Source organism: Saimiri boliviensis, chromosome 19, assembly GCF_048565385.1.
Source record: "Saimiri boliviensis isolate mSaiBol1 chromosome 19, mSaiBol1.pri, whole genome shotgun sequence".
In the NCBI taxonomy this organism is placed as follows: Eukaryota; Metazoa; Chordata; class Mammalia; order Primates; family Cebidae; genus Saimiri; species Saimiri boliviensis.
The window spans coordinates 64997-74585 of NC_133467.1; the positions used below are offsets into that span (position 1 = coordinate 64997).

At 42.5% G+C, this 9589-nt stretch overlaps 1 long non-coding RNA gene across 1 annotated transcript in view; it reads right to left on the reverse strand.

The window, feature by feature from the left end:
- LOC141582199 (uncharacterized) overlaps window positions 1-8089 on the reverse strand; it is a 49289-nt gene extending 41200 nt beyond the window's left edge. The window contains exons 1-2 of the long non-coding RNA XR_012515007.1: window positions 7866-8089; window positions 4162-4339 (exon numbers count right to left, since the gene is read on the reverse strand). This is a non-coding gene — a long non-coding RNA (uncharacterized LOC141582199). The remainder of the gene's footprint in view (window positions 1-4161; window positions 4340-7865) is intronic.
- Window positions 8090-9589: the final 1500 nt, after the last annotated feature.

The window sequence follows — 9589 nt, forward strand, 5'->3', positions numbered from 1 at the left end:
CAACATAATAATAGCAAATTTAAACCAACAGCATTTTGAAAGCATCAAGCACCATGAACATGATTTTTTATCCCAGTAAGTTCACGGTGGCCTGCCTATTTTTTTGTATTTTCAGTAGACATAGGTTTTTGCCATGTTTGCCAGGCTAGTCTTGAGCTCCTGACCTCAGGTAATCTGTCTGCCTCGGCTTCCCAAAGTGCTAGAATCACATGCGTGAGCCACCATGCCTGGCCAAAGAATCAATTTTATATGTATACACTAACAATGAATAATCTGAAAATAAAATCATAAAAATTCCACCTTAAATAATACCAATAGCAGTAATACATTTAGGAATAAACGTAATCAAACAGCAAGACTTAGATGGGGGAAATTAGAAGACATTGCTTAAGGAAATTTTAAAAAGCCCAAATAAATGTAAACACATATCATGTTTGTGGATTTGAAGACCATATCTGTTACATTTGCCAAACTACACAAAGCAAACTACAGATTCAATATTATTCCTACAAATATCCCAAAGGCCTTGGGACAGAAATGGGAAAGCTGATCCTAATGTTCATATGGAACTTCAAGGAACCCTGAAAAGCAAAATTGATCCTGAAAAATAACTCCAAATCTGAAGCTTCACACATCCCAGTTTCAAATCTTATTACAAAGCAATAGTAATCAAGACAGTGTGATACTGGCACAAAAATAAACAGAAAGATCAACTGAACTGAACTGGGAGTCTAGACATAAAACAATAAGTCCATACTCAACTGATTTGAGACAAGGTCCATAACCATTAAATTGGGGGAAAATGCTGTCCTCAACAAGTGACGTAAGGCAACTTGTGATCCACATAAAGAGACACAAAATTGTATTCTTACCTCTTATCACACAAAAAATTTAACTTAAAATGGACAAAAGATCTAAATATGGCAACACTAAAATCTCTAGAGAAAACATACAGTTAAACCTTCATGACCCTGGATGCAGCAATAGTTTCTTATATCTGACACAAAAACCACAAACCACAAAAAAAAAGTAAACCAATGGATTTCCTTAAAATACAAAGCTTTTATGCCACAGATCACACGAAGAAAAAAGTTGAAAGAATTATAATAGAAAAAACAACTGTCTTCTCTCAACACTCAACACAGAACACTTCTATTAACAGATGCATAGGTTTTTTTTCCCTAGACAAACCAAATCTTAGGTACCAGCTAGGTGTCCTACAGTGCAATCCAACACTGACACTAACTGGAGAAAGCATCAGACCCCACAGGCTAAGGGCTCAGTCCTAGGAATACAAGTCATGCTGCTTGTTGCTTGCAAATTATTGACAAACACAAGGATGGTAAAAAGAAAGTGACTGTATGCCACAGCTTAGCTGAAGGGACCACAGAGGCTCTTGCCTTAAGGAAACTGCTTCCACTTCCAGGGCACAAAGTGGGAGCTTTAAAAGTAGGACTTGGCGGGCTGGGCACGATGTCTCACGCCTGTAATCCCAGCACTTTGGGAGACTGAGGAAGGTGGATCATGAGGTCAAGAGATCGAGACCATCCTGGTCAACATGGTGAAACCCCGTCTCTGCTAGAAATACAATAAATTAGCTGGGCATGGTGGCACGTGCCTGTAGTCCCACCTACTCAGGAGGGTGAGGCGGGAGAATTGCCTGAACCCAGGAGGCAGAGGTTGCGGTGAGCCGAGATCGCGCCATTGCACTCCAGCCTGGGTAAAGAGCAAAACACCATCTCAAAAAAAAAAAAAAAAAAAAAAGTAGGACTCGGCAAAATGGCATGCAGAGGATGGGGTGAGGAGGTGCAGGGTCAATAAGACTAGCTCTGATGTTTTAACCATTAGGTGTTGTTGCTAGTACCACTATAGGCAGAGCTAAGTTGTAAACTGACTGCTGTCTCCTGGCAATCTCCTGGTAGGGGAGAGTTCCGGAGATGCCTAGCTTGTTTCAAGGTTTGGTCCCTGGAACTTCTAAAAAAACACACAGTTAGAAAAGTTTGCAGTGTAGGAATTATCTCATGGAGAGACAGTGAAGCTTACAATTGCATTCCTAAAGAGCAAACTAGGAAGTGCAGAACAAGAAAAACAGTAAAATTAATTCACTTCTTCTATAAGAAAATATGGGTACTCAGTTATAAGATGACATCACAAACAGTAGGTTCCCAGGTTACCTTCTGGCTGACTTGGCTACAGATTGGAGGCTCCCACAACACCCTTATTGGGGTTCAGCAATTTACTAAAGCACATTACAGAACCCATGAAAACTGTGTACCTACTATAGCTGACTTATTGTCAAGGATATTTTAAAGGCTACACATGAAAAGTCAGATAAAGAGATGCACAACGTCAAGTGTAAGGGGCACAGGCCTCCCAGGCCCTCTCTAGATATGATCCTTCCAGCATCTTCACATGTTCAGCAACACAGATGCTGGCACTCTCCCAACCCTGTCCTTTAGTACATAGACAGATTGGTTACATGAGTGTCCACAGGTGATCAAATCAACCATCAGCACCTCTCCCCTTCATGGCAATGGGAGGAGAGATGAAATTTCAAATCCTCTAACCACAAGGTTGGTTCCCTTGGCAGCCAGCCCCACTGAGGCTGTCCAGGTGCCCCCAGCCATCAGTCATCTCATTAGCACACATAAGACACATCACACTTCATACATTCCAAAGGCTTAGAACTCTGTCTCAGGACCCCACGGCAGACATCACACATTAACTCCTGTTATTTTTCAATAACCCACAAAATGGAAGAAAAAAACAACACATTGGATACTTCAGACATGTGTGTTATCCAGAATGTATAAATAACTTTTATAACTCAACAACCAAGACAACCCAACCTAAAAATCGACAAAGGACTTTAATACACGCTTCACCAAAAAGCACATGAAGAGATGCTTAACATCATGACTCATAATTAAAACCATAAAGAGATACCCCTTAACTCACATTAGAACAGCTATACTAAAAAAAAAAAAGTGTTGACAAAGATGTGCAGAAACCTGAACTATTAAACACTGCTTGTGACAATATGAAATGGTACAACATACGTGTGAAATTATTTGGTGTTTCTTCAAACAGTTACAAATAGGTTTACCGCATGACTCAGTGATTCCATTCCTAGATATATACCCCAAAAACCTCAAAACAGGTGTTCAAACAAAAACTTGTATGCTCTTTAACTGTGTCAAGATCATAAATATGCAGGAAAGTACTGGGAACAGTGCCAGGAAAACTGGATCAGAACCAAAAAACACATTATACTCCCAGGTAGAGCAGAAAGTAAAAGTGAAATGAGTTTGTGGACTAAATTATCACATAGGAACCATGCTGATTTCCTGATCCAGGGGTTATGTGGTGGCAAATTGGGAGAATGTTCATGCTTTGGGTAAAATATACCCGAGTATTTTGTGGGACAGGGCAAATCTGGTACAGCAATAACTGCTGGGGAATCTAAGGAAAGAAACAGGTTATATTTTGCACTACTACTAGAAGTTTCCTAGAAGTATGACAATATTAAAAAGTAAATTACTTTTTAAAACAACCATACCAATACTATGCCAGAAAAGCAGAGACATCATAAAAATCTACTATAGAGGCTATGCGTCATCCAAAGCTGTGAACCCTTATAATAGCCTCAATGTCAACAGACTCCACTTAATAAATACTATTATATTTATCAGTATGAGAGGTTACCGTGTGGGTGTATTAGTGTTACGGCACAGTGTGGATATTAGTGTTAGGACATGGCATACACATCATACTGGTGTTGGGGAACAGTGCACATAGTACATTAGTGTTAGGGCACAATGTGGATAGTATTACATTGGTATTAGAAGCAACAGTGTGGATATTAGATTAGTGTTAGAGTATGGTGTGGATATTACATTGCTGTTAGGCATGGTATGGCTATCACAGTAATGTTAGGGCATGGAGTGATTATTATATTAGAGGATACCATCAGAATATATCTTAGCAGCCACTGTGTCTGGGACACTGACAATCATATCAGGGTGCAGTCGTAACAATGGGATTTGGGGACTTCATATTTCTAGATGAATTTATTTCTTTGCTAAGTACTCTAAAGACTCTCTTCTCTGCACTCAGGGCCATGGAAAGGAAGCTTTTCACTCACCAATGAACAACACTTACTTAACACGACCCTTGTGCTGCCCTGAGGGAGTCGAAGCTCCTCTCTGCTTCTGGCACCTCAGAGGGAAGTTGGTCACCGGTGGGTTCGCGCACACTCTGGTAGCACCAGAGCTCAGCATGGACACTACTGCTCAGTTTCTTGGGAGACGTGCACCCCCTCCTGGCTGTCCTGGAATACCTATAAAATTAAATACTAAGTTTATTCAATGTAATAATTTTGGATATTCAAACAAAAATGAAGACCACTGTAGCCATATCTTCCCAAAAATGGTGATGGAAGACTTTGGAAGACATGTAGAATGAAATGAATATATACACAAATTTCAAAAAAAAAAACCTACTCAAAATAGTCCAGGGACTGTAATTTGAAATGCAAAACTATGAAAACTCTAAAAGAAAATCTATGCGATGTTGGGTTTGGTGTTGACTTTTAACACACAACATCACACGCCAATTCATGAAAATATTGATAACACTGACTTTATAAAACTAAATACTGTACTGTGAAAAACTGTATTAAGAGAACAGAAAGACAAGACAGACCTGAAAAGATATTTACAAAATACATACATGATTTTAAAACTGGATAAATGCCTGAACAGATACCCAACCTAATAAAATACACCAATTAGTAGGCTAGGCATGGTGGCTTATGCCTGTCATCCCAGAACTTTGGTAGGCTGACAAGGGTAAATCATGTGAGATCAGGAGTTCCAGATCAGCCTGGCCAACATGGCAAAACCCCGTCTCTACTAAAAACACAAAAAATTAACCAAGTGTGCTGGTGGGTGCCTGTAATCCCAGCTACTTAGAAGGCTGAAGCAGGAGATTCACGTAAACATGGGAGGTGGAAGTTGCACTGAGCCAAGATCATGCCATTTCACTCCAATCTAAATGACAGCGCAAGCCTCCATCAAAAAAAAAAAACATGTTAATAACATATCTGATATATGTTGACATGTTACTACGAGGGTAAACTACGTCGGGTCTACACAGGAAATCTGCGTTTTCTTCCCAATTTCAGCGTGAATCTAAAACTAATTTAAAATAAAAATCTTTCTTAAAAAATTGTAATTTTTTTCAAATATCTGCTTATTTGTATTAATAAGTAGTAATTAACACTGTTTTTTAAAATAAGAGTATTCATGATGCTGCAAAGTAAATTACGCACTCTAATACATAATTTCAAAGAAATGCCTCTTTTACATGTTTTATGTTAAAATAACACACATAAACATATTTATCACATCTTTTTTCTTGTGGTGTGGTTCACTCTCTAGGAAAGCTGGTCACCTTAGAACCAGGGAAAAAATTCATATCTTGGAGACTATTTCAATTTGCAGCTGGACGCTTTCAAAAGTATAACTTTAAAAAAAAAGTTAAAATAGCAATTGATTGTGACTGGATTACTTATTCTAATGAATGCTTGTCTTTGGTTTCCCAGCAGTCCTTTTAGTTACAAAACAATAAAAGCAAATATTCACCATTGGAAAAGATATTCAAAGACAGAAAGACGTAAACGGATTTTGTGACCACAATTATTCAATGTTTCATCATGATGCTTTCTAATACAAGAGTCTAAAGGGATAGTCAAAGTTATTCCCCCAAAGATGCTTTGCAGAAATTGATGAAACTAGACAAACAAAAGTGGCAGGACATTCAATGTGACTTTAGATGTCACTGTGTATTTTGGGAAAAAATAATTTACCTTTTAGAGGATGACAAAGAAATACTGGAAGCCCAGACTCTGGAATGTTTCTACATTTGGATGCCAATTTAACTAAAAATGAATATAATGACAAAAAGTGATCTGTGCTTTATTTGTGTAACAAAATACCAAAGCAGTATTTAATGCTCCAAAGAAAGCAAGTTATACCTGAAATACTTGCTTGACAATATCAGAATCAAAATATGCTTCCTGGCCAGGCATGGTGACTCAAGCCTGTAATCCCAACACTTTGAGAGGCCAAAGCAGGCGGATCACCTGAAGTCAGACGTCTCAAGACCAGCCTGACAAACATGGAGAAACCCCATCTCTACTAAAAATACAAAAATCAGCCAAGCATGGTGGTGCATGCTTGTAATACCAGCTGCTAGGGGGGCTGAGGCAAGGGAATCATCTGATTCCAGGAGGCAGAGGTTGTGGTGGGCTGAGATCACGCTATTCCTCTGCCCTACTGTATATGTAAAAATGAAGACTCACTAAGCCAGCCTAATCGTGTATTCAGTGGAAGGCTGATCAGGAATTCAAAAGAATGCAAGCTTTTATATCGGTTACCTACTTCTGATCTGGAAGCACCCTCACTTCCTGCTTCTAACTGTTCCACCTTACTGGACCAAACAACTGTACAACTTACACATACTGATTAGTCTCTCTTGTCTCCACAGAATGTATAAAAGCAAGCTCTACCCTGAACACCTTGGGCACCTGTTTTCAGGACTTCCTAAGGCTGTGTCATGGGCATGTCCTTAACCTTAGGAAAATAAGCTTTCTAAATTGACTGAGACCTGTCTCAGATATTTTGGGCTCACAATCCACAATCACCATGGTGTGACAGTTAACTACAGCATTCAGTACAGAGATGTGCTATACAGGTTTGTAGCCTTGGAACAATAGGCTATACCATATAACTTAGGGATGGAGGGGGCTACACCATCTAGGTTTTGCAAGGACACTCCATGGTGTTCGTAGAAAGATAGAATCACTAAGGACAAATTTCTCAGAAAGTATCCACATTGTTAGGAGATGCTTGAGTGTATTTTAAATGGTTAAAGCCTAGGGGGAAAAAAAAAAAAAGGAAACTCAACTCCTGTTACGGTTTAATAACAAAGCTTAATATGATTAACATATTTCATCTAATTTAAGATACCAATTAAAAGACTTCATTTTATGCACCATCACAAATAGGTTGCCAATTAAACAGACTTTCTGAATATATGCGAATTTACTTCTATTAATGCCAGGAAAGTAAAATGAAAAAGAACTGTGGTCATGACATGTTAAAGCAAAAAAGGAGTTGGCTGTTAGCCTGAGGTCTTCACTAAACAAATGGAAACCAAACTTGGAAGCATTTAAACTGAAAAAAAAATTAACCAACCAACCACAGTCAATGATAAAAAGCCCAGCTGCCACGGAGAGAACCATCCCACAATATGCATTCGCTTACCTGGAGCCAATGAGAAACCTCACTTAGCCCCAAACCCTGTTTTCCATTTAGAGCTTCAGCCGTGATTCATCGATCATTCCTTTGCTCAAGTAACTATTTTACTATATTTTGCCTAAAATTCTTCTAATCCCTAAACCCTAACCTTCACTCTAACCCCTAACCCTTCTTTTCCACGTTTGCATTGACATGTCAGCGTTGATTATTGACAGTGCTGTACCGGCAGGGCCACGTGGGTACTGCGGGTTTTATATTAACATTTTGGTACTGAGGCCTTGCACTGGCATTACAGGTGTTTTCTACAAAAGCACTGTGGGTGCTGTGTTCGTATTTCGGATGTCATATCTGCTTTGGGAACGCCCTATTTGTGTTTTGGGGCTACAGTGTGGACTTGGCACTGTGGCCGCCTGGCATGGGGTGGGGAGAACCTCGGTGCGCACGATTCAGAGGCTTTTGATGTCCAGTTTTCCACACGGAGACCTTCTTACTAGTCTCTGACCCTCAGCATTCAGGGCTGCAAACAGCAAGGATTTTACTCACCGTGAACAGGGCCCGGAGTTGTCCCGAACTGCGGCAGCGCCCCCAAGGTCTGTGCTAAGAACGCGGCTCTGCCTTTGCGTGCCAGCAGGGTCTGTGCTGAGAATACAGCTGCGTCCTGGCGGTGCTCCCCCCAACGCCACCCTGGGCTTTCTGGGGAGGAGGACGCAGCTCTGCCCTCCCGGTGCCCCCGAAGCCTGTACTAAGGAGAACAAAACTCTGCAGACTGCCGTGCTGCCTCTGACGCCGGCGCCATGACGCCACGCACGCCGGCGCCGTGACGCCACGCACGCTGTGACGCCACGCACGCCGGAGGCAGAGCCTCAGGAATCTGAGAAGGCGGTCTCGGGCGCCCCCTGCTGGCCGTTAGGGTCCATGCAGCGCGGGGACGGCATCCCCTGCAGAGACCTCTTCTTCCTAGTGTAGCGGCAGCTCGCCCCGCTGGTAACCACGGCAAGGCGGGATCCTCTCCGTGCTGCCAGGCAGTCCTGCTCGCGGTGTAGTGGGGGCACGCCCGCTTCTGGCCGACGGGGGCACTGCAAGGCCCTCTGGCTCACAGTGACTTCTCCTTGCATCTAGCCATCCGACAGGGATACCGGGCTCTGGGCTAGTACTGCCGGTTGTCTGCACGGGGCCATTTGATGTAAACTGTCTTCAGACCTCTCAGTCATGGATAGCAGCACCTGTCTTAACAGAGGTGGCAGGGGAGTGAAATGAACACTGAGGGTCCTAGGTTGTACTTATTTAATGCACGAGTTTTCTGCTGGTTGGCCTCCTGCCAGAAGGTAGCGCTTTCAAGAGAGCGTCAGCTGTGGTAATATAGGAGAGGATCAGTGGGGCCTAGAACTTACAAGAGAATATGACCTTTGCCTTCAGCTACCAGAATGGTTATGGAAGGACCATCAGGTGGAGGCAAGGTTAGGCATGTCTGAGCTCAGACTCTCCTTGGGTGGGGGCCTGTTGCAGCTGCTGAGGGGAAAGAGGCTGTGACTCCAAGGTCCATGGAGTTATCTTCCCAGGAGGATTATGGCTGTCTCCGCTGTGTCATGAAGAGTGTCAGGGAACTGGGGGAAAGCTGGCGGTTACAGACCTTACCCAGCTCCTACACAACCCAACAAGCAAGTCTCACTTCTACCGTGTTCCCACCAACAGCAATGAGTGTGCTTCCATGCAGTGTGTGAATAGGGTTGAGAACTTACCCCAAGCTACCAGCCTCTCAACTGAGAAAGCAAGAGAGGCTTTTGTGCCTCCCCATCTCTTGAGTCTGCACACCAGATTCACACCATTTCCCAAGTGCTGGCTGGGAAGTTTCTGTGCAGTCGACATTGTTACAAAGTTCACCTGGTGGTTTCCTTCTCCCTGTGATCTTTTCCCAGTTCCTCTGGCAGCCCTTTCCAGGTCCCCTGTTAGACAAGTCAGAAATGGCTTCTCTGGGGACCCAGTGAGCCAGGGCTTTTCCCCCTGCTTCCCCTGCTCCTGTATTTCACTCAGTTCTCTAAGTTGTCTCTGCTCCAGGTAAGGTCAAATTCTTCTCTTGTAATCTAGACCGTCAGGTTCCCCAAGGGTGTGTGTTCAAGGGTGGACAATCCCCCTTTCACTGTTTGGGCATTCAAAGTATCTAGGCTGTCTCCTGGGTCATGCAGGAGCAATCCATGTCTTTCAAAGGATCTGTGGATACTCTTGGCTTTCCTGGCTTATCCCTGCAGTAGTTCTTGGATGCAAAATTC